Raw genomic sequence first — 25,000 nt, 5'->3', positions numbered from 1 at the left:
TATTGGTATCAAATGGAAAGTGTCATTAACAGCCATTTAAATTACATTTTCAAGTTACTTCCTTCTTAACTCAGTAACATTTTCATTGTTATTACATGTTTTGGATGCTAAAATATTGATGGTTGGTTTAACTCTTAATATCGTTGGTTAAGGAGAGGAAATGTCTAAACTGGGCACAAAATGAGTTCCATGTAATTCCACACCTTTTAGTTTATTTAAAAAGCTAAATGAATCATTTAGTGTGCAGTCATGCTTAGCATGCCAGGCAAAATAAAATTCTAGAGGAAACAACCCCTTAATGCGTTAGTTGTTTATTGTTTCAGTAATATGTGGTATATAGACATTTAAGGCTGGAAACAAATTGCCTTTTTACTTTCCCTTATTCCAATGCATTAATATAGTTTTCTGGAATTTTCAGAAGCTTTTTTTATCTTTTTCATTTTCTGTTACTCTAATCTAATCTCACGTATTCACTACAGGCTTTTAAATAGTTTCCACCATTTCTTATGAATACATTAACCTATATCATAATCTTTGACCTCAGAATTGAAGTCTAATTCTTGCATGTATACCCCTGAAGATAAGAATGTATAGTATTTCTGTCAAATTTCACCAAACAGGACACAGCATTCACATAATGAACTCTGTTTTTTTGTATCTCTTTCATGAACTCTATTCCGCTCCAAATCAAACTGAATTTGTAAAAAGGTTTTTGCTGCATCATTTACCTCTGCGAATACGTCGCTGTCAGCATTTACAAAATAACATTGTAGCATCCCAAATCACTTCCTCCGGTTGTTATTCTGATTGAGGCTGTTTATATGTGTGTGTGTGTAAGTATGTATGTATATCTATCTATCTATCTATCTATATATATATATGTACTCGTATATGTATAATTCCTCATCGGTATTATTTCCAAGTTAGAGCGAATTGGATATGAAACGACATTTCTACCATAATTTTTATGTATATAAATGACACGATGATGTGATAAAAATTCATATATAACACACACGCATTATATACAGTATATATATATATATATATATATATATATATATATATATATATATATATATATATATATATATATATATACACAGTATATACACACTTGTCGTTGATGGAAATCTCTATACCAGAGGATAATCTTTTAAATGATCTCTTAGTCTGAAGAAGGGTAAACTTCACCAGTGCAAACTTTTCTAGTTTTGCCTTACGAGTTAACAGTCCTCATTAAAACATTTTTTCCTCGTAGGTTAAATAACGATGTTTTGCATTAAGCTATGCACTAACGATCATTCACCTTGTTCACTTTTACACCACTCGAAGTTCCATTCAGTCCATACGCACTGCGTAAAAATAATCTTACCTTTTTTACTTCCTTATTTGACTTTCATTAGCATTACTGAAAGGGTACCCTCTCTCTCTCTCTCTCTCTCTCTCTCTCTCTCTCTCTCTCTCTCTCTCTCAAGAGTAATTAATTTAAAATCAGAAGCCAATTACGATTGATTTAAAAACGCACATTTAGAGAGAGAGAGAGAGAGAGAGAGAGATTTAACAGATTTCCGCCTTCAACCATTTCAGTGACACACACACTGAAGTATTAAAAATGCTCCAAGCAATTAGATTTCGTTGTCTACGACTTTTCCAGCCCCTGCAGTCTTAAGCAGGTCAGATCTCCTTGTATAAACAGCATTTATTTGTCAATTCCACCCCGTCGACCATTTTCACTCATAGATTAATTCGCCGTCCCCCGCCCCCAACCCTTGGGCAAAGATGTATTAGAGCTTATCATGAAATATAATATACTCTAGATAACAATTCACTTGTTACATCCTTGAATAAATGCACCGAATCCTCCGTTTTCATAACTGTATGTATCACTCTATCTTTTCCCAGGCTTGCGTTATTGTAAAAAGTAACAACGATCGCATAATGACCTTTCAGAAAATAATTGGGTGACACAAGACGGAAAAGTTATTTTGTGAAATCTAAATGTGGTGTTTTTAAAATCGCCCTAAAATGTACGACATTTTCCATTAAACAAATAAAACATTCGTTTACAAAACCACTGAAAGATGCCCAGCATTTTGCTCATGATTGCAAATCAAGATATCTAGAGCATAGCGGGAACAATGAAATCTTGAACTTCAGGAAACTGAGCTAGTATCTGTATGGTTTCATTGGAAAATAAAAGGTTTCCAAACCTAATCTGCGCAATCACGGCCAGTCTTCAAAATGTTATGGCAAACAAAACGTGAATAGCTTATCTAACGTACAACTGAAGATTTACAAATATACAAAATCTATACTGAACTGTAGTCAAAATTTACATTTCCAGTCATTAAGCATTAATTCATCAGTACGAGGCACCAACAAGTAACCCAACAGAAATTATATGCTGTACTGTCAGATGGGTGTTTATTCAAATATTGACTGGAAGAAGTTTTTGTATAGCAGTATAACTCTTGACTTTTTGGTCTTGACTTTTTTGTCCAATCAGTCAACTGGTCGACAAGTGTGTTCTTATGGAATCGGTTTGTATTGTGTGAAGGTATGCACACATTCACATTGCAAAAACATGATTGTAGTTAGTAAAAGATAGCACGTTATACCATTAGGCATAGGAAGTGTTGTAAAGTTTTTAGAACACCTAACAGGAAAAAATCTTGAAGATTGTGTAGCCTGTAATTTTAAAAAGAAAGTCAAAACTCTTGTCATGTCCAGAGCTTGTCAACTACTATATCTGGATTTGGCAAATTTGTCAATATTGTCCTTTTTTATGGGTTACAGCCGAATGGTATGGCCTTTAGTTTTTCTCCCTTCATTCACTTTATTTACATATTATGTAATACTGGTATTCCGATAGAACCAATGCATAAATCCTTAATTGGAGAGATACTGTTGTAAGGTAAGTTATGCCTAGTTTTCCATGAGGATGAAAACTTTCATTTTAGAGTTTTCACTTAACTGCCTTGGCAGATCTAAATTTTAGGCTGCTTCTGTTACCTTCCAGTCATTTCTGTTGAGTGGCCCGAAAGCTTGAATTAAAGAAAATAATATTTACATCTTACATACTTCCACTTTTGTATTTACATATTTCCACTTTTGTACAGACTAGCATCCGCCTATGCTATTATTTTCATATACCTGCAAGGATAGTAGCCATGCAAGAGTAAACACTTCCCTGTGAATCGTACTACCCTCTGAATGTGTAATTTTCCTTTGATAGTACTTTTTTACCAAATGCTCACAGATTCACTGGGGACAAGAAAAATAGTTTAAAGACTACAGGATTATATAACCTTATTGAAAAACTCACCCTTAATCACGGGGCACATTAAGGCAGCTCATTCCAGGAGAAAATGGTTCCCCTTAGGCCAAAAACAGTCCATAATCTGTTCCAGTGATTTTCCTGCAAATTAGAAAAAAAAAATAACTACAGCTGCTGAATACATCCATTGCGATCCAACACAATATATAACCTATTACTTACGGAAACTTAATATGCTCCATAAATAATACTAAAATGTTAATATCTTACGACTTCTACAAATTACTGAATAAAGTGAAAATTCTAAGCCATTTATACGCATTTATGTGTACATGCGAAGCAGTGCTTTTTGTTTTGTTATTTACCGTGCCAAACGTGGAGGTTTGAACTGTACTGTTTAAACTGAGTGCTGTGGTAAGGCCGGCTTAATCCAGGAGAGACAAACAGCTGAGTAACAAACTTCAGTCTGGAAAATAAGCAGACTTATACTGTAAACTATAAGCGTCGATGAACACCGGTATACTCGGAGTAGAAAAACACAAGTTTTTAAAGTGATATGAGTTTTCTCAGAATACTTTTTCAACTTATTTTAGAATGAACAAGCGTAATCGTACTTTACAACAACAATTTGGATTTCTTTTGAATGATGTCCCTGTAAAACATCATATAACGGCAAAAATCTTAATACTTTGAATAACATAAATTGATACAATTTGCCCTACTAAAGTTGGAGTTTAAAGACTTACAATACATCTAAGCCTAAGTATATCTGCACTAAAACTTTGAGAACTCAGAAGTATTACTCACTGGTTGAGAATGTTCGTTTCAGTTTGGTTTAGAATGCCAGCCCTCCCTTACCAAACGGTCGACTTAGTCCTGCCGCGAAAATGAGACGTCCTCCCCAGATTAGTTGTGACGTATACTTGACTTATATTCTTGAAGACTATTTTGAAAACTATACCAGTGCAGTTCTCTGGAGAGCAACTACGCCGTCAGTAGAAAACTTCCAAACTTTTGCTCGAGTTAGGAGTAATCCGGTGTGGCAGACGGTAGCGCCTGTAAAATGAATGTCAGGTTCTCTATTTATAAATTCTCATCAACACTGCAAACAGCAGACAATGACCTACAATTATTACCTATCCAAGCGCCGTGCTAAAGGGACTAGACTCGGGCTCTTCTTAATGGGTGGCCCCGATGAACTGCACATATCCGAAGGTGAAGGATTAAGAGCATAGTACGAACAATCTGCATGCATTTACCGTTGCCATTTTGAAACACGAACCGTCCAAGCGTTAAAACAAGCTTCCAGACAGCCTTCTTGCTTCCAGGGAAAACTCACAACGTTAAACTTCCCGGCTATGGATTGTCAATAATTAAGACCGGCAGGTTGACGTCATTATATATGACTATCTTTTTTCCTTAATGCTTGCAAATTTCATGAACAACGCATTACGGTTGTTACATACAAATTTCTTTTCGCTGTTTCTGATTAGATGAAGATGCGTTAAGCCCTTGCTCAATGAACGAGCGTCCCATTGGCTGGCCTGAGTCCAAGTATATACACTAGCTCTTATTTTCTTTGACAGATTAGCAAGGTACGTGTTGACGTAAGTTCAACCAAATCTGAACCATCCAACCATATTTGTGCAGGTGATGTGATTCCTTAATATGCGTGAAAAGAAACCATTGAAAATTTCCACAACACCTAAGGAATTTAGCAATATCATCTTTTTGTATGTTGTGAAAAAAAATGGCGAGCTTACATTTTTTTCTGTTCCTGATATGTGAATAATATATAAAAGAGCCAAGATACAGCTTTCAGGTCGGTTGTATGTATTTGATTAACGATGTCCCTTTTATCCTTTCTTTTCACGTCAATTTAGTGAACATTAGCTCCATATTTTGGCTATAATTTGAAACCCTTGTACATAGGCAAGCTTTTTATCTGAGCTTATATCGCTAAAGAAGAGGACAATTCTCTGCTCTCAACTTCAGACCTTCTCGGTTTCAAAGACCTCTAAGTAAGTCCTGTAATGCATATTCAATTTATATTCATCGCGTTTGTTTAGTCACGGGCAAAAGTTTGGTTAACATTTCATAATGAAACAACAGGAAAAATGAGACAACATTCACTGTAGAAGCTCTCAAACACTAAACAAATTTAATCACATCAGCTTCCACGAAAACATTTACGACATAAAAAAAAATCATGACATTCTCGGATAACAAATTAAAAAGTTTAATACTAATGTAAAATCATAGGACAGTTTCAATGCAGGAACTCTCTTAACCAAAAAACAATTCATTGAGTGAGTAATAGGAACATAAAATTAACCCCTTACTCACCAGGATATAAATTTTTCTCCGTCGCCCTAAAATTTCCTAAATGGTTCGGAGGAACTTGTGGGTTGTGGGGTGGGGGGGGGACCTCAAGAGAGGACGGAACGATGAGGATGGAATCGTAGTCAAGGGAAGGGGACTGGATGAAATAAAAGCACAGAAAGCGTTTGAGGGAAAAAGGAGCAGAGTAGGAATGAAAAATTGGTAAAGTGAGACGGGGAAAAGATGGGACAAAAAGAGGCGGAGTAGAGTTAAAAGGAAAGAAGTTGGAATAAAGAAGGAGTTAAAGTGAAATAGAAACTGTGTTTACCTGAATAAAGGGAAGAAAGGGGTTCACTTAAGGGGGGGGGGAGGTTTGATGGATTGAGGACAGGATGTAAAAAGATAAGTAAATTGAGCAGGCAAAGGGGGAGGGGGGAAAGGAGTAAGGAAAGAGGGAAACCTGATCAGGAAAGGGAAGCGGTCAGACTAAGGAAGGAGAGAAGAGTGATCTCGGCCGGAAGAGGAGTGGAGTAGGAGAACAGATGGAACAGGAAATTAAGGATAAAAGGGAGATAAAGCAAGTAACGAAAGGGGTTGGAGTTGAAGCATTAAAGGAAAGGAAAAAAGTGGAGCTGGAGTGAATATTGAAGTAATTTGCGGGAGACACTTCGCGATCTTACATATATTTTCATTTTTTATTATTTTTCCCTTTGAAATTCGAGCCAACAAATATAATACAGTGCCGAATTCCAAGAATGGGGTGTCTGTTCACCTTGCATTAACTTGGAATCTCTCAAATCATTATATCAATGCCCATGGTCCAAGAAAAGATAGAGATCTCATTTTTTTTTTAAATATCTGCTTTTGTGTTCATGAAACTGGGCTGCTGCTAATGTGACCCGACAGAGGGTGACAACAATTGGCTTTCTTTAACAGAAAGATCAAAGCCTCTGCCCATTGCCACGATTCTTTGCTGACCTTTGTGCATTGCTGTAGAACACCTCCACTACCTTCATTCAGGGTTTTCAAGTTTTTTTACCCGTCTAGCATTAAAAAAAAATATAGAAGGATGAATAACGATATCATCTGGGCCCTTGTGTAATGAGAGAGAGAGAGAGAGAGAGAGAGAGAGAGAGAGAGAGAGAGAGAGAGAGAGAGAGAGCGTAATTCAGGCGCTTTGATTGGAAGTAGAAAAAGAGCATTAAGAGGAACTTTTGAATGGTGTTGGGACGGGAGTCTCAAGCTGTGAACTGTTAGTGAGAAAAATGAAACAACCTGGAACCTTTGATTGGTGAGAGAAAGGGACTTTTGGACTTTATTTAGTGAGAAAAAAGAGCATCAAGCTGGTGGTTGGGGAAAAACAGCGCCAACCTGACTTTTTTGGAGAGAGAGAGAGACAGCTTTAAGCTGGAGCCTTTCTTTGGCGAAAGAGTTGGATCTTAAACACAGAACCAGTCACGGGGGAGGGAAACAGAACTTCAAGCCTGAGATTTTGATTGGTTGTAGGTAGGGAATGCCGTCGATTAGTGAAAGAAAGAGAGCATCAAGACGACTGGTGAAAGAGAGAGCTTTACATCAAAGCATTTAATTGGCGATGGGAAGGTGTCAGACGGGACATTGATTCGTGTGATAGAAAAAAAGGCCCATCAAATCGATGTCCTGGACTGGTGAGAGAAATGGATCCCCATAGTCTAGACCTTTGATTGGAGAGACGAAGGGAGATTCAAGTGGAGCCTTTCACTGATGAGAGACAGCTTCAAGTTTGGGCATTTGATTTGTGAAAGTAAGTACGCTTCTTCAAGTCAGATCTTTGACTGATAAGAGAAAGGGAGCTTCAAATCTGGGCCTTTGATGGGTTAGAAAATTGGAACTTCAAGTTTGAACCCTTGACTTGTAAGAGAAAGTGAGCCTCAAGTGAGAGAAAAGGAACTTCAAGTAGGGATCTTCGACTGAAGAGAGAAAGGGAACCTGAAGCATGGAATTTTCACTGGCGACAGAGAGGGAGCCTAAAGTTGGAGCATTTAACTGATGAGAATAAAAGAGAGGGAACCTGAGACGGGAGACTTTGATTGTTGAAATGAAGGGATCTTCAATGTCTAGGCATATGATTGGTGAGGGAAATGGAGCTTGAAGCCGGGACCTTTGGAGAGAGAAAGAGAGCCTCAAGTCTAGGCCGTCTTTGGTAAGAGAAAGAGAGCCTGAAGCGTGAGGCTGGTCTGTTTTGAAGTCTGGGCCTTGATTGGCAAGACAAAGAAAGCTCCGAGTGTAGCCTTTGGTTTGAATGAAAAAGGGAGAATCAAACCGTCGCAATTACATTTATAATACCATTACGAACGTAATGTAATTGTACCATTTAAGGAACTAAAACACAAAAGGAAGTTGGACAAGAAAACAAATATGCAAATGTAATTATTTTCTCCTGTACAGTGGGATGAACATTATACAAGAAATATATCAAGTACCTTCTGTACAACATAGCTATTTTCATTTCACATGAATAATCCTCCAAATTACAAGGATTATCCGTAAACTTGATGTAGTTATGTGGAGAAAGACCGCGCGAAACAAGCTGAAACCGAACGTGGGCTGTCCTCTGCATGGAAGTATTTTATTTCATGTGACTTTGTTGGTGACATGTCGTCTTTAGGAAACAAGAGAGCTCTTTAATCTATCTGCATTTTATATAAATGTTACTTTATCTCTATGTGTGGATATTTGCTTATTTACTTACCGATTTATACAACTGTTATTGCAGATCGGTTACACAATAATTTCCTTATTTTGGTTCCTTTCTGTTTCAATATATGGGCATCCCAATCTGCTGAAAAATAATCAGGAAGGTAATGACATTTTTTGTCTGGTCACGTGCGTTCTCATTTTACAAATAACAATGATTTTCTTGGAAATGATGAACTCATACTCATGTGGGCTATAGAAATAAATATCTAACTCACATCCACATCGAGTCCAGGACTCTCAAATGAAAGGCAAGGGAGCTACCAACTGACCATGAGTTATGAAAATACCCACTTGTTAATGTTCCTTTTGGATGAGTTGCAACCAATGAGGTCATTGGTTGCAATATTTAGATCACAGGAAGTAGTTTTGCAACGAAGTAACTTCTATAAAACACGGATCAGGGAGTTAGTGAAAATAGAACTGAAAATCTTTATGTCGCAAAATGCATGTGTGCTTGTGTGTGTGTGTGTGTGTGTGTGTGTGTGTGTGTGTGTGTGTGTGTGTGTGTGTGTGTGAGAGAGAGAGAGAGAGAGAGAGAGAGAGAGAGAGAGAGAGAGAGAGAGAGAGACAGGTTACCACTACGGAAAACATGGTGAACTATTTCTGAATATGGAGCTTAATCATTATGACTGGTCTGAAAAATATATTTTTCACTTAAATTGCTCTCTCATTTTCATAAGCAAAAAAATACCTATTGTATCTGTCACTGGGTAATTGATGAGACAGAGTTAGTCATTAAACTCATTAGTTTCTTTCAATTAGCCGGAATGTAAGATTATGAAAAATGGATGAGAAATTAGGCTGTCAGCTTCAGCCTATGACGATAATATTTATGATAGAAAAAACGGCGGCTTTATGGCGTTGCACGAGAAGAAAAAGAATTTAATGATATCCTCGTGCTTACAACTCATAACCACGCCGGGGGTGCTAGAGTGTGGGTGCGCAAGTGCTCACATAAACCTTTCACTTTATGCGTATGCGTGTGAGAGCTCTTTTGCAATCATTTATCCCAAAGACTTCTTTAGCAGACATACCCTACTGGAATTTAATTCTAATATGATCTTTAGCATCGTGCCCTTTACATTTACATCGTGTATATTAGGCGCTTATTATTGCTGCAATGAAAATAGTCGTTTTTGAAGAAAGGAGTTTTCATACGATTTCATGAATTGATTTTTGAATGAAGGAAGAAAAAGAAATGCAGAGGAAAAAGAGTTAAAGCTCATCGAGAGAAAACGTCTCCTCCGAAAAGAGATTAAGTTACGCCAGAATACATGAAATCAATCATAGGATAAGGAATCGTTAATGGAGCCTAATATAGAATCGTGGAAAGTAAGAGAGAATGTAATTGCTTAAAGGTGGTTGACAGGCGATTCATGAGGAATTTTATTTGAACAGTTCTTTCAAATTTAAAGAGCGAGTTCTAAAAATGAACAGAGAAGGGAAAAGAATCCTTGGAGAATAAAAGTCAGTTATGACAAAGAAAATCTTCTAACTTCTCGCAGGATTATTCCTATCCTGACTGAGAAAGAAGACTAGCTCGATTCAAGCAAATTTGTCTTCATATTCTTTGCTCAGTTAAGGTGAAAATTATCATGAGACCTCCAAGAATATTAAACAATGAAATATTCGTTGATAACGTTATTTGAAAAATTGGTTGAAATTAACTTAATTCTGTGCCCGTTATTTTGCCGGAGGTTATTCCCATGAGACGCAAAGCCAAACAAAACGTGAGAGAAGGGGAAAATATTTATCGACTGATTGATGTTCTATGGCGTCCCCAAGACTTTGGTCATTAACGCCACGGAAGAAAATCAAGACGTTAGAGCAAAAAAAAATCTGAGTAACTGAATCTTTCCTAGAGAGTGGCCCCCAGTAAAGTTCTGGGGGGCCGTTATCTAGGACTAATATTTCTTTGGGGTCATTATCTTTATGATATTTACAGTCTTTTGTTTATGTTTCTACGGTAATCCCCAACGGGCTTGTAATAACACGCCACAAAGTTGGATACATACCGGGTTAAACCCCTTGGGGGTCACTCTTAGAAAGATCCGAGCAGCCTTGGTGAACGCTGTCACACGAGTGCGTTTTCTGGCGACTTTTGGCACCTTGCCGCCAGACATGATAAGGAACAAATTAATAGCAGTAATATCAATAAAAATCATGATGATAACAATAATGTACTGGAGCGTAACTGAAGACACGCAGGCCCGTTTATGCTGTTAAAGAAACAGAACCACGAGTGACTTCCCATTTTAGGTTATCACTATTGGTTACTTGGTGCAAAGACGGGATCGTGTGACAATGTATCTGGGTCTTATACTTGTTGTTTGCAACTCAAGTTTTTTTCCAAACAGAAAAGAAAACAGATCCTTACCCTTCCCTTCGAATACGAAAATAATCTGAAAAACTGATATACCGGGCCTCTTAGTCTCTGAGGAAGAAATAACCCCCTCTTGTGGGGAGGAAGAAAAAAAGAGACCGGTTCAAAACCAGTAAAAAATGCACACAAGTCTCTTCGACGTATTCGAGTTTTCTGTGCAGCATATAACGCTGTATGAGCCACGGCCCATGAAACTTTCAGCCACGGCCAGGTGGTGGCCTGTCCTATAGCGGTGTCAGATGCACGATCATGGCTAACTTTAAATTTCAATTAAAGAAAAACTACTGAGGCTAGAGGGCTGCAATTTGGTATGTTTGATGATTGGAGGGTGAATGATCAACATACCAATTTACCCTCTAGCCTCAGTAGTTTTTAAAATCTGAGGTGGACAGAAAAAATGCGGACGGACAGACAAAGCCGGCACAATAGTTTTCTTTTACAGAAAACTAAAAAGGGATACTACATGGGATTCAGGGAAAACTGAAGCAGCCACATAATTTCTAATGCATTCTATAGATACATGCATTATTTCCAAAGAGTCGCAAAAAAATCACGAACTTTGAGTAACCTCAAGTAATTAGATAAAACTGTCTTCGTTAGCGTCAGCATCTTGAGTGATCTCGTGCCAGTAATCCCTCTCAAGCTAAACCTATCTTCCCATGAGAGTTTTCTTCCCATCCTTTCTTACCTTGGTCCCCCGTGTCCCATCTATACTTATCCTACGAGGAGTATTAAAGGAGTTAGGAACATCTTCTAATATTAATTCACTATACTGAGTTCTAAGGAATGCATCATACAGCCAACCAGACCTTAGAACTCAGAACTGAACGTCTAAAGTAAGAAAAAATTCAATGATAAAGATACAAAGGGAAAGAGAAAGAGACAAACAGACAGACAAAATTTTGAATTCTGCGAATTCAAACTTTTGAATTGAAACATCAAATTTGCATCTGAATTATGTCTTGTAATCCATAAATAGCATGTGAATTCAAACTCCTGGACCATAATGTTAAAATCGTATTTGACTTTTATCTACAGTATACAGAACTGTAGTTTATAAACAGATTCTGCGAATTCAAACTTTTGAATTGAAAAATCAAATTTGCATCTGAATTATGTCTTGTAATCCATAAATAGCATGTGAATTCAAACTCCCGGACCATAACGTTAAAACCTTATTTGACTTTTATCTATATAGAATTGTAATCTATAAACAGATTCTGTGAATTCAAACTTTTGAACTGAAACATCAAAATTGTAAGTAAATTACGCCTTGTAATCCATAAATAGCTTGTAAATTCAAACTCCTGAACCATAACATCAAAACTATATTTAACTTGTATCTATATAGAACTGTAGTTTATAAACAGATTCTGCGAATTCAAACTTTCGAAATGTAACATCAAATCTGCATCTGAATTATGTCTTGTAATCCATAAATATCATGTGAATTTCAACTTGCAGACTGTGACATCAAAACAATGCTGGAATCGTGTTGTAATCCATTAAACGATTTTATGAATTCAAACTTGTGAATTAAAAATTTAATTCAAAATCCATAAATAGTATGTGAATTTAAACATCTGAACTATAACATCAAAACAGTATTCCACAGGTTCTTGCTGTACATAAATCGATTACATTAATTCAGACTCGTCAGCTGAAATATCAAAACTATATTTGAATTGAGTCTTGCATGCCATAAAAGATTCTTTGAATTCAATCTTGTGAAATGAAAAAGCTTGTAGTCCATAAATACTATATGAATTCAAACTCGTGAAATGAAACGTCAGTACCACATTTCCAGTGTGACTTGAACAATTCTATTAATTCAAACCTATGACTTAAAAAAATTAAAATCCATCTGAATTTCGTCTTGTAATTCATAAATAGCCTGTAATTCGAATTCGTGAATTGTAACATCAAAGTTATATTTGTACTGTGTCTTGCAGTCCATAAACCGAGTCGGTCAACTGAGGCTTGTGAACTGAATCATCAAAATTTGATAGGAATCACTTCTTACAATCCATTAACAGAATGTGAATTCAAACTCGTAAAGTTTAACGTCAGAATCACATTTGAATTGTGCCTTGTAATCCATAAACTGATTTTTTGTAATTCAAAGTTATGACATGCAGCATGAAAATCCGAAAATGATTACTATGCTCTTCTCTGCACGAGTCTGAACTCGTGTTAATTATTGAAGTAAATGAAGTTAATTTTAGTTTTCTACAAAAGAGAACAATTGAGGTGGCTATTTGTCTGTCCCTCCGCACTTTTTCTGTCCGCCCTTTGATCTTAAAAACCACTGAGGCTAAAGGGCTGCAAATTGGTATAATGATTATCCGTCCTCCAATCATCAAACGTACCAAATTATAGCCCTTTAGCCTCAGTAACTTTTATTTAATTTAAGGCTAAAGTTAGCCATGATCGTACGTCTGTGCCAACAACACAGGCCACCACCGGGATGTGGCTGAAAGTTTTATGGGCCGCGGCTGAGAGTTTCATGGGTCGTGGTTTTGACTTTCATACGGCATTATACGCTGTACAGAAAACTCGACTGCGCCGGTTTCTTCGGCGCATTTTTTAACTTGTTTATTATTCTTAAACAACTATTTGACCATATAATGACGCTCAAACACCCACAGGTTTTGAGCGAATATTTCAGCAAATCATCCAGCAGTAAGGAAGAGATGATTGATATAAGTTATAACGAAAATAACAAAAATACAGAACGAGTGGAAATAGAAAATTGTAAGATTATAATTTTTTTTTATATTATCTCAGCTCTAGTGGCAAATGATCTCAAGGTTCACCTAAAATGCAAAATGGTGTGAAAAATGATGTGTCAGTCCATAAATGTAGGGTAATGAGAAAGAAATTAGGGAGCATGAAAAATGACGAGGAAACTATATTGGAGGAAATGACCTCCCAAACGAAGGTACGAAACCCAGACACCATTTTCGATCGGCAGTCAGTAAAATCACATCCAAGCAAAAATTCCTCATCATCATGTTTCATATAAGACATTTTTATGACCACTTCTTAAATTAGAAAAGAGCAGGACAGCAATATATCAGGTCTGACTTAAAATCGTTATGCCGGTAACTTATCGCTTCTAAACTCATCAGCATCGACCAGCCTCCTCAAAAAGTGGGGCAAATGACGCGTGGCATTTCCCTCAGGTGACATTCCGGGTCGCAAGGTGACCTTGAAACCTGTAATGATATCTTAATCTTGTCTGACCTTATGAGGATGATTTATGTTCAAGGGGCACTCCATTATAATAAGGCAATTTCTTGTTGATTAAGTAAATCAGATAATCGTCCCCAAAACTTTTGGATGTTGGTATTAATATCATTATTGTTACTTGGTTTCTCAACCAGCACCTGTTCTTGGTACCGTACCGTCTAAAGCAGCATATCTTAAGAATCGGTATAGACACGAGCTTCAATGTTACTGGAATGTTTTCCATCCCAGGAAGAGACTAAATGATTTCTTCGTTGACCGAGTGCCTTCGTGTTACGCTGTAGGCGACAGTAATTGTTCTTTGTACCATGCCATCGTCCATCTTCTTTTACTTTACCTCCCTCCAATTTTCACCGGCAGGGTGAATCAAATCTTTCTGGAAAACTATGCAAGTGTCTAGAAAAGTAACTCCGTGTTCTCGTTGAATTAGTTTATAGTGCAACATTGAAATGATTCTACTGCTGTTACTAGTCCCGTGTAGTCACTGGCAACAATAGCCTCTGAACCACCATACCCAGACTTTTCGGCATGTGTGAAGAGAAAGACTTTTTCTAAAGCCATGGAGCATGGTCTGTTTGCTATTTTGTTCACTACTGAACCAAGCCAACCGGCAATTCAACCTCAAGTAATCGGTTCAGCCCAACAGTGACACTCCACCCGACATTAAAAAAAAGAAATAGAAGAAAACAAACAGTGTACAAGAACAATGAATTTACATCGGCTGGGATTCATTAACCTTGTTGCCTAGAAGCTACATTACGTTTTCACGGCTTTGTATCTTGTGTAGTACCAATACTGCGCAGCCTTATTTAGACTGGGAATCATTTTATATTGATATGTTACGGACGATCGTACCCAGTAACTTTAGTATTAAAGACAGGTTTTTTAACACGACTGTCTAAATGTTGTCGGTGTTGAGCATAAAGCTTGCAACGCTTTCATCAAATCCAGATCGGCAACCTCACCTTTCAGCCTGGAAAGAACATTAGTTGTAACACTTATTTTCTACAACACATCATTTCATGCACTGACTCGCACAGAATATAAATCTGTTTGAAATGAATTTATTGGTTTGATCTTAGAATTGGAGTTTCGATTTAAAATTTCTATTACGATATATCTTATCTCTTATGCAAGTAATTTTTATTCTATTTCCTAGGATATGACACCGGAAAGGGAAATACATGCTTTAAAGGCATAATTCATTTATTGTTCCATCAAAATTTTGATATTGATCATGCAGTCGAAGAAAACAGTGATTCAGATACGTTTCACAGGCAGAGAGAGAGAGAGAGAGAGAGAGAGAGATTCATTCCATGCGCAATAATGGCTTTAGACGATGAGTTCTTTTCAGGTTCGCATCCGATATTAACACGGTATTTTTCAGTGAGAGTTTCTGAGCGCAGTTAATCACACAGCATAGATGTTATTGACACGGGAGAGGCATTAAAGACTAAAGATGGTGGAGATGAATGGTCTCTAAACTAACAACTGGTTCTATCCCCCCTTTTACCGTCGTCTTTTCTTTTCTTCCTTACCTTTACATATAACTGAACCGCTGGTATAGTGGTTAGTGTCGTGGAATGCCACTCAGATGTCGTGGGTTCGCGTCTCCCCCAGGGCGATAAAAAATTGCTGGCTCTGTATCGTGATCAGTTACCGTTGCAGTGTTGGGTCTGCGGTGAGAGGTTGAAATCAACATTGTTTGGAAGCTTGAATTTCAAGTCAGTGGCCTCTGTGTGCTTGTTCCATGTGAATAGGTTTCGTCTAATGAAATAATAATAATAATAATAATAATAATAATAATAATAATAATAATAATGATAATCCCTCTCGTCCAGCTGAGCAACTTGTTCTGTTCTTTCTCACAATAAAAAAAAACAGAAGTTCAGAGACATGAATGGTGACTAACTCACTAACAATACTCCCTTCATCGCTCTTCTCTATATGAACTGGATGTTGGTTTTATCCCCCTCATTTCTCTGGCCTGGAATTCTCTCTTACTCAGTCAGAATCTACTTGAGATGCCTGAGATATAGCCTGACAGATAAGCAAACTCGCCAGAGTTGCGGGGAAGAAATTCTCTTCTTGCGTCGCTTTTCTTCTTCAGGGCCGGATAAAATTTTCTTCATATTTTCAGAGTCTTGTTGTCGGCTTAAGCGGTTAAATGTCCAACACTTGAAAGGATACTTACTGAAACTAATAACTTTTTCTCTCGCAGCAACTGTGACCTTTCCTAGGGTCCTCCCTCCCTATGCAGCGGTTTTCTCTGCGTTATACAGATAACAAGACGCACAAGCGTTTGTTTCCAATTGCTTTGATGGATTTTAATGAATCTGAAAATATGCCTCTTTCCTCGTATGCTATTTCGCTTAAAGCAACTCTCCTAGTGCTGTTTTTTGCTAACGGTAAATATTGGCAGCCAATACCATTGGCCCATGTAAATACATCTTCATACAACTGGCCCATGTAAATACATCTTCATACAACTGGCCCATGTAAATACATCTTCATACAACTGGCCCATGTAAATACATCTTCATACAACTGGCCCATGTAAATGCATCTTCATACAACTGGCCCATGTAAATACATCTTCATACAGATGTACAGTAAATGCATATTTAAACATAATCTAGTCTTGCAGTATCGTGATGGATATCCAAAATGTCATCCTATCATTAATAACTTTGCCGGCTAACGAAACAACTAAATCATCGATTGCACACGCTATGAATAAAAAACAAAGCTATAAATGCATCATTTCATTATGGTGTCTCTAACTCACAAATCACGATTAGTCTCAAAGACATCGGTTGCTGCTTTGAGAGCATGAGTTCCCATCACCTAACATTACTTAGGAGATATATTCTTGATTATATACTTTGATGAATCGTTGTCGATAAATTACTGGCATGCGTCTTTTTTTGCTGTAATACAAGGTTCTTGAGGATCCCTTGCTTACTTAAGAAGTAAGGTTCTTGAAGCCCCATACATATAAAAATACTAACAGCCAGCCATTTTGAATGCAAAGTTTTTGAAGAATAGTTTACTTCTTTAACCGATCAGTTTCTTGTACAGTAGTATTGCAACACAGGAATCCTGGGAAGTTTTTCCCTTCCTATTAGCGCTTTCCATTGTTGTAACACAGGATTGCCGAGAAATCTTTCAATTCTTTAGACACTCCGTCTCTTGATCTTGCTATGTTGTAAAGTAATTTGTTGATCTGTTAACTTCCTGTAATAAAGTCATCGTCTTCACTATGTGAAATATGAGTTCTTAGGAATTTTTAATTTCTTTAAACACTCAGTGTCTTGCTTTATTAATACAGTTCATTTTTTTCTTCTTTTTTTTTAAATCGTGTGATCTACTTACGTTTTCCTTTGTAGCAATTGAGAAGATTAAGAAATATTTAAATTCTTTGAGTGATGACATATGTCTTTCATTTTCTTTAACTAATCAGAATCTTGATTTAACCAAACAAAGGATTCTATAAATTTATTTTCCACTTTTTCTAACCAATCCGTATCATAGTGTTGTTGCTACAAGGACCTCGCGAGGAAGACTCAACTTCTTCAGCCAGTCAGTGCCTTGCTCTGAGAAGTCTCTCGAGAAATAACGCATCGACTACTTTGACCTCTTTAATCAATCAAGGTCTTGCTCTGTTGCAACACAGAGCTCTCGAGGAATCTCGAACTTCTCGAACCAATCAGCTTCTTCTTCTTTCCTTTGTTGCAACGTAGAGGGGGCTCTCGAGAAATACTGAATCGACTATTCTTTCTTCTTCTTCGCTGAATTTAAATTGCTTGTTTAGGTCGTAGCAGTCTGGCGTTCAAGGGTACGAGTAATTGATATTGGATTTTCGAGCGACCTCTTTGCATAAATAGAGCGAGAACACGCACTTAGCCCCAAGATTTATGTCAGCGCTTTTTTTCGTGGGTGGCGCGGAGAAGGAACCGTAAGAGCTGGTCTGTGCTGCAAAAGGAAGAAATAACCGTACCCTGAACTTGTGTGTGTGAAATGGAGCAGAAAAGTAGAAGTAAACTCTTGTTATCTGCTAAATAATTTGATGACATTTAACTTCTAGGTGACCATTTGGCATAGAGGCGGATAATTAGAGGGTGATAGTGATGTCTCAATGATTCGCTAGAATAAAAAGGTATTCATCTCACCAAATAGGAGATACGCTTCCGAAGAGAACTAGAGAAACGTTTCCATTTCGGGAACAAAGATAATTTGTCAATAAATTTTCCGACTCGAATCTTTATTGTGAACAAACATTTACTGTCGATACATATACACATAAAATTAATCAATTTCTGTTAAAAACAACACCGAGATGTAGTTCTTAATCGACATCTCGGTGTTATATTTAACAGAAATTGATTAATTTTATGTGTATGTGTATCGACAGTAAATGTTTGTCCACAATAAATACTCGAGTCTGAAAATTTATTGACAAATGTTCTTTGTTTCCGCAATGCAAAGTTGTTTTCTCTAGTTCTCTTCAGAAACGTATATCCTATTTGGAGAGATGAATACCTTTTTCATTGCAGGTTCTTCTTTCCATAAACAGCAGAAAAAAGATTAAGAAATTTGAAATAGTCTGTTCTTTGTCAGAAATGAATGTCAAGAAAATACAATGTTACTAGTTAACTGTTTATCAAAACGGAGATGAAAGAACGCAGTTTATACTAATACACGTTAGCAGTTGCATAAAGGAGAAATATTCACTATATGCAACTTATAGCTTTAGTATGATCTGTGAATTTTTAAAAAATATATTAAGAAGGGGGGGAAAGGGAAGTATCAATTTATTTACAATGGAAAAGCCATGACTGAAAAAATAAGTCAGTACTATTAAGTCTTCATTAAAATGACCTTAAAGTCGCAACCATATGCAGATTTCTATGGGACTGAATGTCCATGACAGGCTGATAGCATCAGATGTTCCTTAAGTATTAGTTCTGCTCTAAATCTATTCGAGTTTGATAGCACTTACTAAGAATAACACAACTCTTCCCTGAGGACCTACAAAATGCAACGTGAAGGTGAACAACGTTTGCAAGAGTGAGACTGGATATCTGTTCCTCCTCCTTTTTTCATTTTTTTAATGAAAGAGCCAACGACGATTTCAATTGCTTTTTTTGATGGTCTTAAAAAAAGTTTAACAACTTCTGTATGCCACCTGAGCCTCGGTCGCTCTCTTTCTCTTTCCGTATCAAAAACATGAATGGCTATCTGTGTTTGTTGGAGAATCTGTGATTGAACATATTCATGTGATTGTGAGGTCATATGTGTGTGTTATGTGTGATCTGGTATTCCTTCGTATGTGGGTTAATTTCAGCATAGAACATCTGACACTCTAACTTCATAGGTATAATTATTTTCACGTGTTCCAGGGACATATCTCATCTTGCGTCAAAATGTCAAAATACAATCGGACGCTTCGCATCTGCTGAGATGATGAGTAAACTGCCACAAATGACTGTTCACATCTTGGTAATTTAACGGTGTTCGCTCCCCTTGGCCTAATTTGCTCATTTCTGAATGATGCCTGTCTATATATTTATTATTCACCGACCTTTCTTTTATTTGTTTCCCAGTTAATTCATAATTCATTGTAATTCTCTCTCTCTCTCTCTCTCTCTCTCTCTCTCTCTCTCTCTCTCTCTCTCTGTAAATAATAATAATAATAATAATAATAATAATAATAATAATAATAATAATAATAATAATAATAATAATAATAATAATAATAATAATAATAATAATAATAATAATAATAATAAAAATATGTTGCAAGGGAAGTAGACCCTTCGTAATAAATCATGGCTGCAACAACGAAGTTAATTTCAAATGTAATTTTCTCAGTTTTTATATTATCCCTTTTTCTGCAAGGTTGCCCAATATTCATCAAGTAAATCTTACGTAAGTAGGGTATGAACAAGTTTTGCTGTTCCTTTTCTTTTACTGAGGAGAGTTTATGTGGGAAATATAAAATACGAAGAAAACCTTCATAAGAGTAAGGCTGGCGATTTTTCCTGTCTCGTTCACAACAACAGATTAAGAATTTTTTTGTTGTTGTAGATCAAGCCAGCATTACACTGGCAAGGGCTCTTGCCCCAAGAGCAACCGGTAATTTTAAGAGGTAGGACATGCTGGTATATAAAAGAGTAATCGTCGGATGGCCAGTTGGTTCCAAGGGTTGTCTGGTTACGGTGACGCATTTGTGACCTGTTGTTAATTTGCCTGTGAGACCTCGCTTACCACTGGAGGTGTCCCCCTCCAACACGGTTCAGACCACATGTCGTGTCATTTATTACAAGAACAAGATCAGAAAGCCTCTTGGTGAACAACATCCCTCCCTACTCGTTTGCGGCCTCCTAAAAAGAGACAAAAGTATGCCTTGTCCGAGGATGCTCCGGGAACTGAGTTAAGATGACCGCACAGTCTTTAGGATTATATATAGCACCGCGTACTACATGGTGCCATCAGGAGTTACCCGGAAGCGACCCATGGCACCATTCTGTCAGGAAAATACCTCTCTTCTCCTATCAACATGACTGACAATGAAACTAACAACCGCCGCCGGAGGATCTTCGAGGCACAACTCATATAGCGTCTCAGACCGTCCCTGAATGTCACGTAGGAGACATTCCTCTTACCAACACCGACTTCAATTTTTATGCCACAACAAAGTCACCCTACGGCACTGATAGCATTCCCACAGCACCTCGGCTATCGGCAAGGCTGCGGCAACAAAACCTGAACCACTGCGTTGAGCAGACAGTTTTGCGCGACACCTCTCCACCCAAGGGACAACAGACTTCATGGTAAGACAACGAGAACTCGAAGGTGACCCTTGGAACGACTCTGCCGTCCGACAACGTCACATTTTTGCCATCATGCCCTCTCTAATAAAATTACGGGCCTCTTTAGGAACAAGCGTCCTTGCTAATGTATTGCTGGCTCAATCTGAAGCAACGAAAAATGCATTAATCCGTTTTTGTCATCATATCCCACAGAGATGGTTTAGTCTGTCCGTCCGCCATCAGATCTTAAAAACTACTGAGGCTAGAGGGCTGCAATTGGTATGTTGATCATCCACCCTCCAATCATCTAACATACCAAATTGCAGCCCTCTATCCTCAGTAGTTTTTATTTTATTTAAGGTTAAAGTCAGCCATGATCGTGCGTCTGGCACCGCTATATGTGCCAACGACACAGGCCACTACCGGGCAGTGGTTGACAGTTTCATGGACCGCGGCTGAGAGTTTCATAAAGCATTATACGCTGTACAGAAAACTCGATTGCGACGAAGAAACTTCGGCGCATGTTTTACTTGTTTTTTTAACATTATTCTATATACGTACTTTTTATTTATGTACAGTAAACTCTCCTCGATAAAAGTTTAGTAAGTGAATTGAAACTCACGGGTTGAACCGGGAATTAGAATTTTGTGGCGTTTGTTGAGAGACAAAATTGTAATTGAACGAAGTCTGGGGTAAGAAAATTTGCTCAGTCTGTTATGTTGTTAGTCTACACACACAACACTCGTCTGTTCTTAGAGCACGGCATAGCTCAGGAAACAGCATATGACGCACGGATCTAATTCAAAACTCGTAGGAGTGAAATGGTGGATGGCGCGAACATCAAAAATTATTGCTCAGCAAACGGTCAGGTGTTGAGCCAGCGTGTTAAATTTTGAATATTCCTGATCTTAAACAAAAGGCCAATAATGTAGAGAGAGAGAGAGAGAGAGAGAGAGAGAGAGAGAGAGAGAGAGAGAGAGAGAGAGAGAGTATAAAATTCTTCCCTTTCCACATTCCCCTCCCTCCTTTTAGAAGTATTTTTGCACCAAACTATACCTATAAAAGTGATTCTCTCATCCATATATATATATATATATATATATATATATATATATATATATATATATATATATATATATATATATTATATATGTATGTACATACTTATATATGTATATACATATATATAAATATATATATATATACATATATCTATATAATATATATACATATACATATATGTATAAAACTATATCATCTTAACTGTTTTACTTTACACAAGATCACACAGACAAACATACATACAGGCACACACACATATATATAATACATAATAGATATAATAAATAAATATATATTTATATATACAATAGAGATATATATACATAAATATATATATGTACAGTATATATATGTATATATGTGTACATATATATAATTAAATGAATGCACCTTATTTTATTATGCAGTATCAATCTATACCTGGATGCATAATAGACTTTTTTTATATATATTAGTTAATACAATTTGGATGATGCCACTGATATTATATATTCGGGACTCTGACAATTAAATTTTCATTACTGTGACAATTAAATTTTCATAAATAGCAAATTAACTTTTGGGAGGAAGTCGTCATATGTTATTTTATCGGAAAGACCGATGGGCATATTAAACCAAATAAAGAAAGGGGGGTAGGTGGGCGAAAAAGAAATTGATGAGGTTTAGGATATAAAAAATGTAGGAAGAAAAAACCTGTTTTTGCCAGTAATAAGAAACTAATTGTATTTGATTAAAATCTTTAACTACGAAAGACATATCCTAAAGAATGTGGATTTTATTTCATTGCTCGCTTCATGCAAGGTTGCATTTTAATGGACGAAATCTGGCCTTAGACGCGGTCAGTGACGTAATCAATGAACCATTTTATGTTAATGTTATCGTTATCTCAAGCTCAACCTCAGTTTGATCAATATAATTCACTTATTTTCCAAACTGATCTTTTTAAATGCAGCCTGAGGTAAGTTAGTCTCCTCTCTTTCTTTTATATTTGTAATGTTACCTAAGCAGTTGATATATCATTGATAAAATATTCTTCCCTTCATTCCCTCTATATTTTGGTTACCTTTCTCTCTCCACAATTATCAACCTAAAATTGGCTATTATCATGGATTCGTTTTATATCTGCCTGTACCATTCTGACCTTATTCCAAAACTTACGTATACATTGGTATTCAATGTCATTTGTTAATTTTGTTCCCATATTTGAGTGCATGGACTCGTGAACTATGAATTTCAACATCCTTGAACAGAGACAAGGAATTCACACATTTAAGTCTGAAAAATACTTATGACAACTAAATTTCAAACACAGCTTCAGTTCTCAGCCATAATCAGATTCGGTTTCAAAATAGATGAAATAACAATTTAAGCTTTCAACCCTCCGGCAGGCATGTTAAAAGCAGTGTGTGTTTTCTGATGAATGCGTCACAACAACGACGGAGCATCTAACCAGAAAATCACCTTAAAGCTAAACACAGCCCCAGGGTACAGTCTCCCCATAAAGCCATTACATAAACATTTATGAAATGGAGACATGTTTATGCATTCCAGAATATCCGTACTGAATTTCCCCTGAGATGAAATACGCACGAGCGCATCACGCATGCATACAGAATATTCTGTAATAATAAAATCTGAGTGGATCGTGTTTGTCCTCCCCCGGGTGACGATAGGGAAGACATGACACAGCCATCCACCCCCTGCAAACCGGTTTGTCCGTCCCGGTTGGTGGGGCGGGACAGGTAGGGGAACGGGAGGGTAGAGGAAATATCCACCCTCCTTCTGGAAACCTGTTTGTCCGCCCCGGATGGGGGCGGGGTGGGTAGGGGAACGGAAGGGTAGGGGAGACATCCATCCTCCTCCTGCAAATCTGTTTGTCCGCTCCGATTGGTGGCGGGGTAGGTAGGGGATCTGGAGGGTAGGGGAGACAGAAGCGCCGGGTTCCAGTGGGCGTAGCGCGCGCCAACAAGCTAATACAGAATATGAATCATAAAGCCAAAACTGATATGCCTTTGAAACCTTTCTCTTTTTTAATGACCGGTTTGTTACTAATCGAGAAAGTCGACTGATATAATTCTCTTCTAGTGACGAGCGTGATACATGCCAGCCATCTATGCATCTACTGTATACAAATTCGCCAGGGTCAGCTTTACAATGCGAAGGTGTCCTTAAAAGAAGGTACGCTCTAAGAATGCCAAGTACGAATTATAATGTCAAGTCGACATGGAAACTGATTTAAACACACGTAATGAGGCACGTAATGAGGGTTTACGGCCAGCAATTTGCTTGGATAAATTACTTCACCTCGTGTGAAAAAAGGGAAGCTATAATTACTTTAGAGAATTACTAACGAACTGACTTTAACTATATGTTCGGACATATTATAGTACGATCAGATATCTCCATAGGAAGCTGTTTATTGGTTAATTTCCCTAGCGTATTCATTTCCGTGCGTTATTTTCTTTACTACTACTACTACTACTACTACTACTACTACTACTAATAATAATAATAATAATAATAATAATAATAATAATAATAATAATAATAATAATAATAATAATAATATCATAAGATCCTTGTTTTTCTCTTTCATTTCTCATTTTCGAAGGAATTTCCATACAATTTCTCTTAAAATATACGAGGAACTTCCGCTTTACCTTTTCATGGTGTAACAAATTCCATCGTTATTCACGAAGGTACTGTATAACTGTTTATTCAAGTACCACCAGCTTCCCCTGCGGAATCTTAATAGCAAGCAACTGTTTACAAAAGACTTCTGAATCAAGCATTAGTAGTAGTTGTTGGTGATTATTACAAAATGTACGTCTCAGATGGCATATCCATTTATAGAATGGTTGGATTAAAAAGCATGAATTTGTTTGTATCGAAGAAGTGACTAACAAGAAATTGAAATTCAGATAAACAACGTGGAAGTTGATTTTGAGGTCACTGGAGATATAAAGACTTTCTGCTGGTCTGTCAAATTCCAGGCAGTCAGTACATGCGTCCATCCAAGAGTTCAAGGAAACATGAGGGAAGATAGAGAGATGATTCCATGGATAACTTTCACTCGAAAGAAGAAGAAGAAGAAGAAGAAGAAGAAGAAGAAGAAGAAGAAGAAGAAGAAGAAGAAGAAGAAGAAGAAGA

The 25,000-nt window shown here is 37.1% G+C and overlaps 1 protein-coding gene across 3 annotated transcripts in view; it reads right to left on the bottom strand.

The window, feature by feature from the left end:
• Positions 1 to 25,000, bottom strand: part of LOC136855625 (zinc finger protein 385D-like) — a 1,128,591-nt gene that overhangs the window by 706,022 nt on the left and 397,569 nt on the right. For 2 of the 3 annotated variants that reach the window (XM_067132760.1, XM_067132764.1), the window contains exons 7-8: positions 4,088 to 4,336; positions 3,329 to 3,421 (exon numbers count right to left, since the gene is read on the bottom strand). The gene's annotated coding sequence lies outside the window, so the exon portion shown is untranslated. Of the gene's footprint in view, positions 1 to 3,328; positions 3,422 to 3,645; positions 3,747 to 4,087; positions 4,337 to 25,000 lie in introns of all 3 variants that reach the window. The other variant, XM_067132759.1, reaches the window with a different exon arrangement.

This window comes from Macrobrachium rosenbergii, chromosome 32 (genome assembly GCF_040412425.1).
Source record: "Macrobrachium rosenbergii isolate ZJJX-2024 chromosome 32, ASM4041242v1, whole genome shotgun sequence".
NCBI lineage: Eukaryota > Metazoa > Arthropoda > Malacostraca > Decapoda > Palaemonidae > Macrobrachium > Macrobrachium rosenbergii.
Note: the sequence above shows the minus strand (reverse complement) of the source record. Positions and strands in the feature narration are given on the sequence as shown.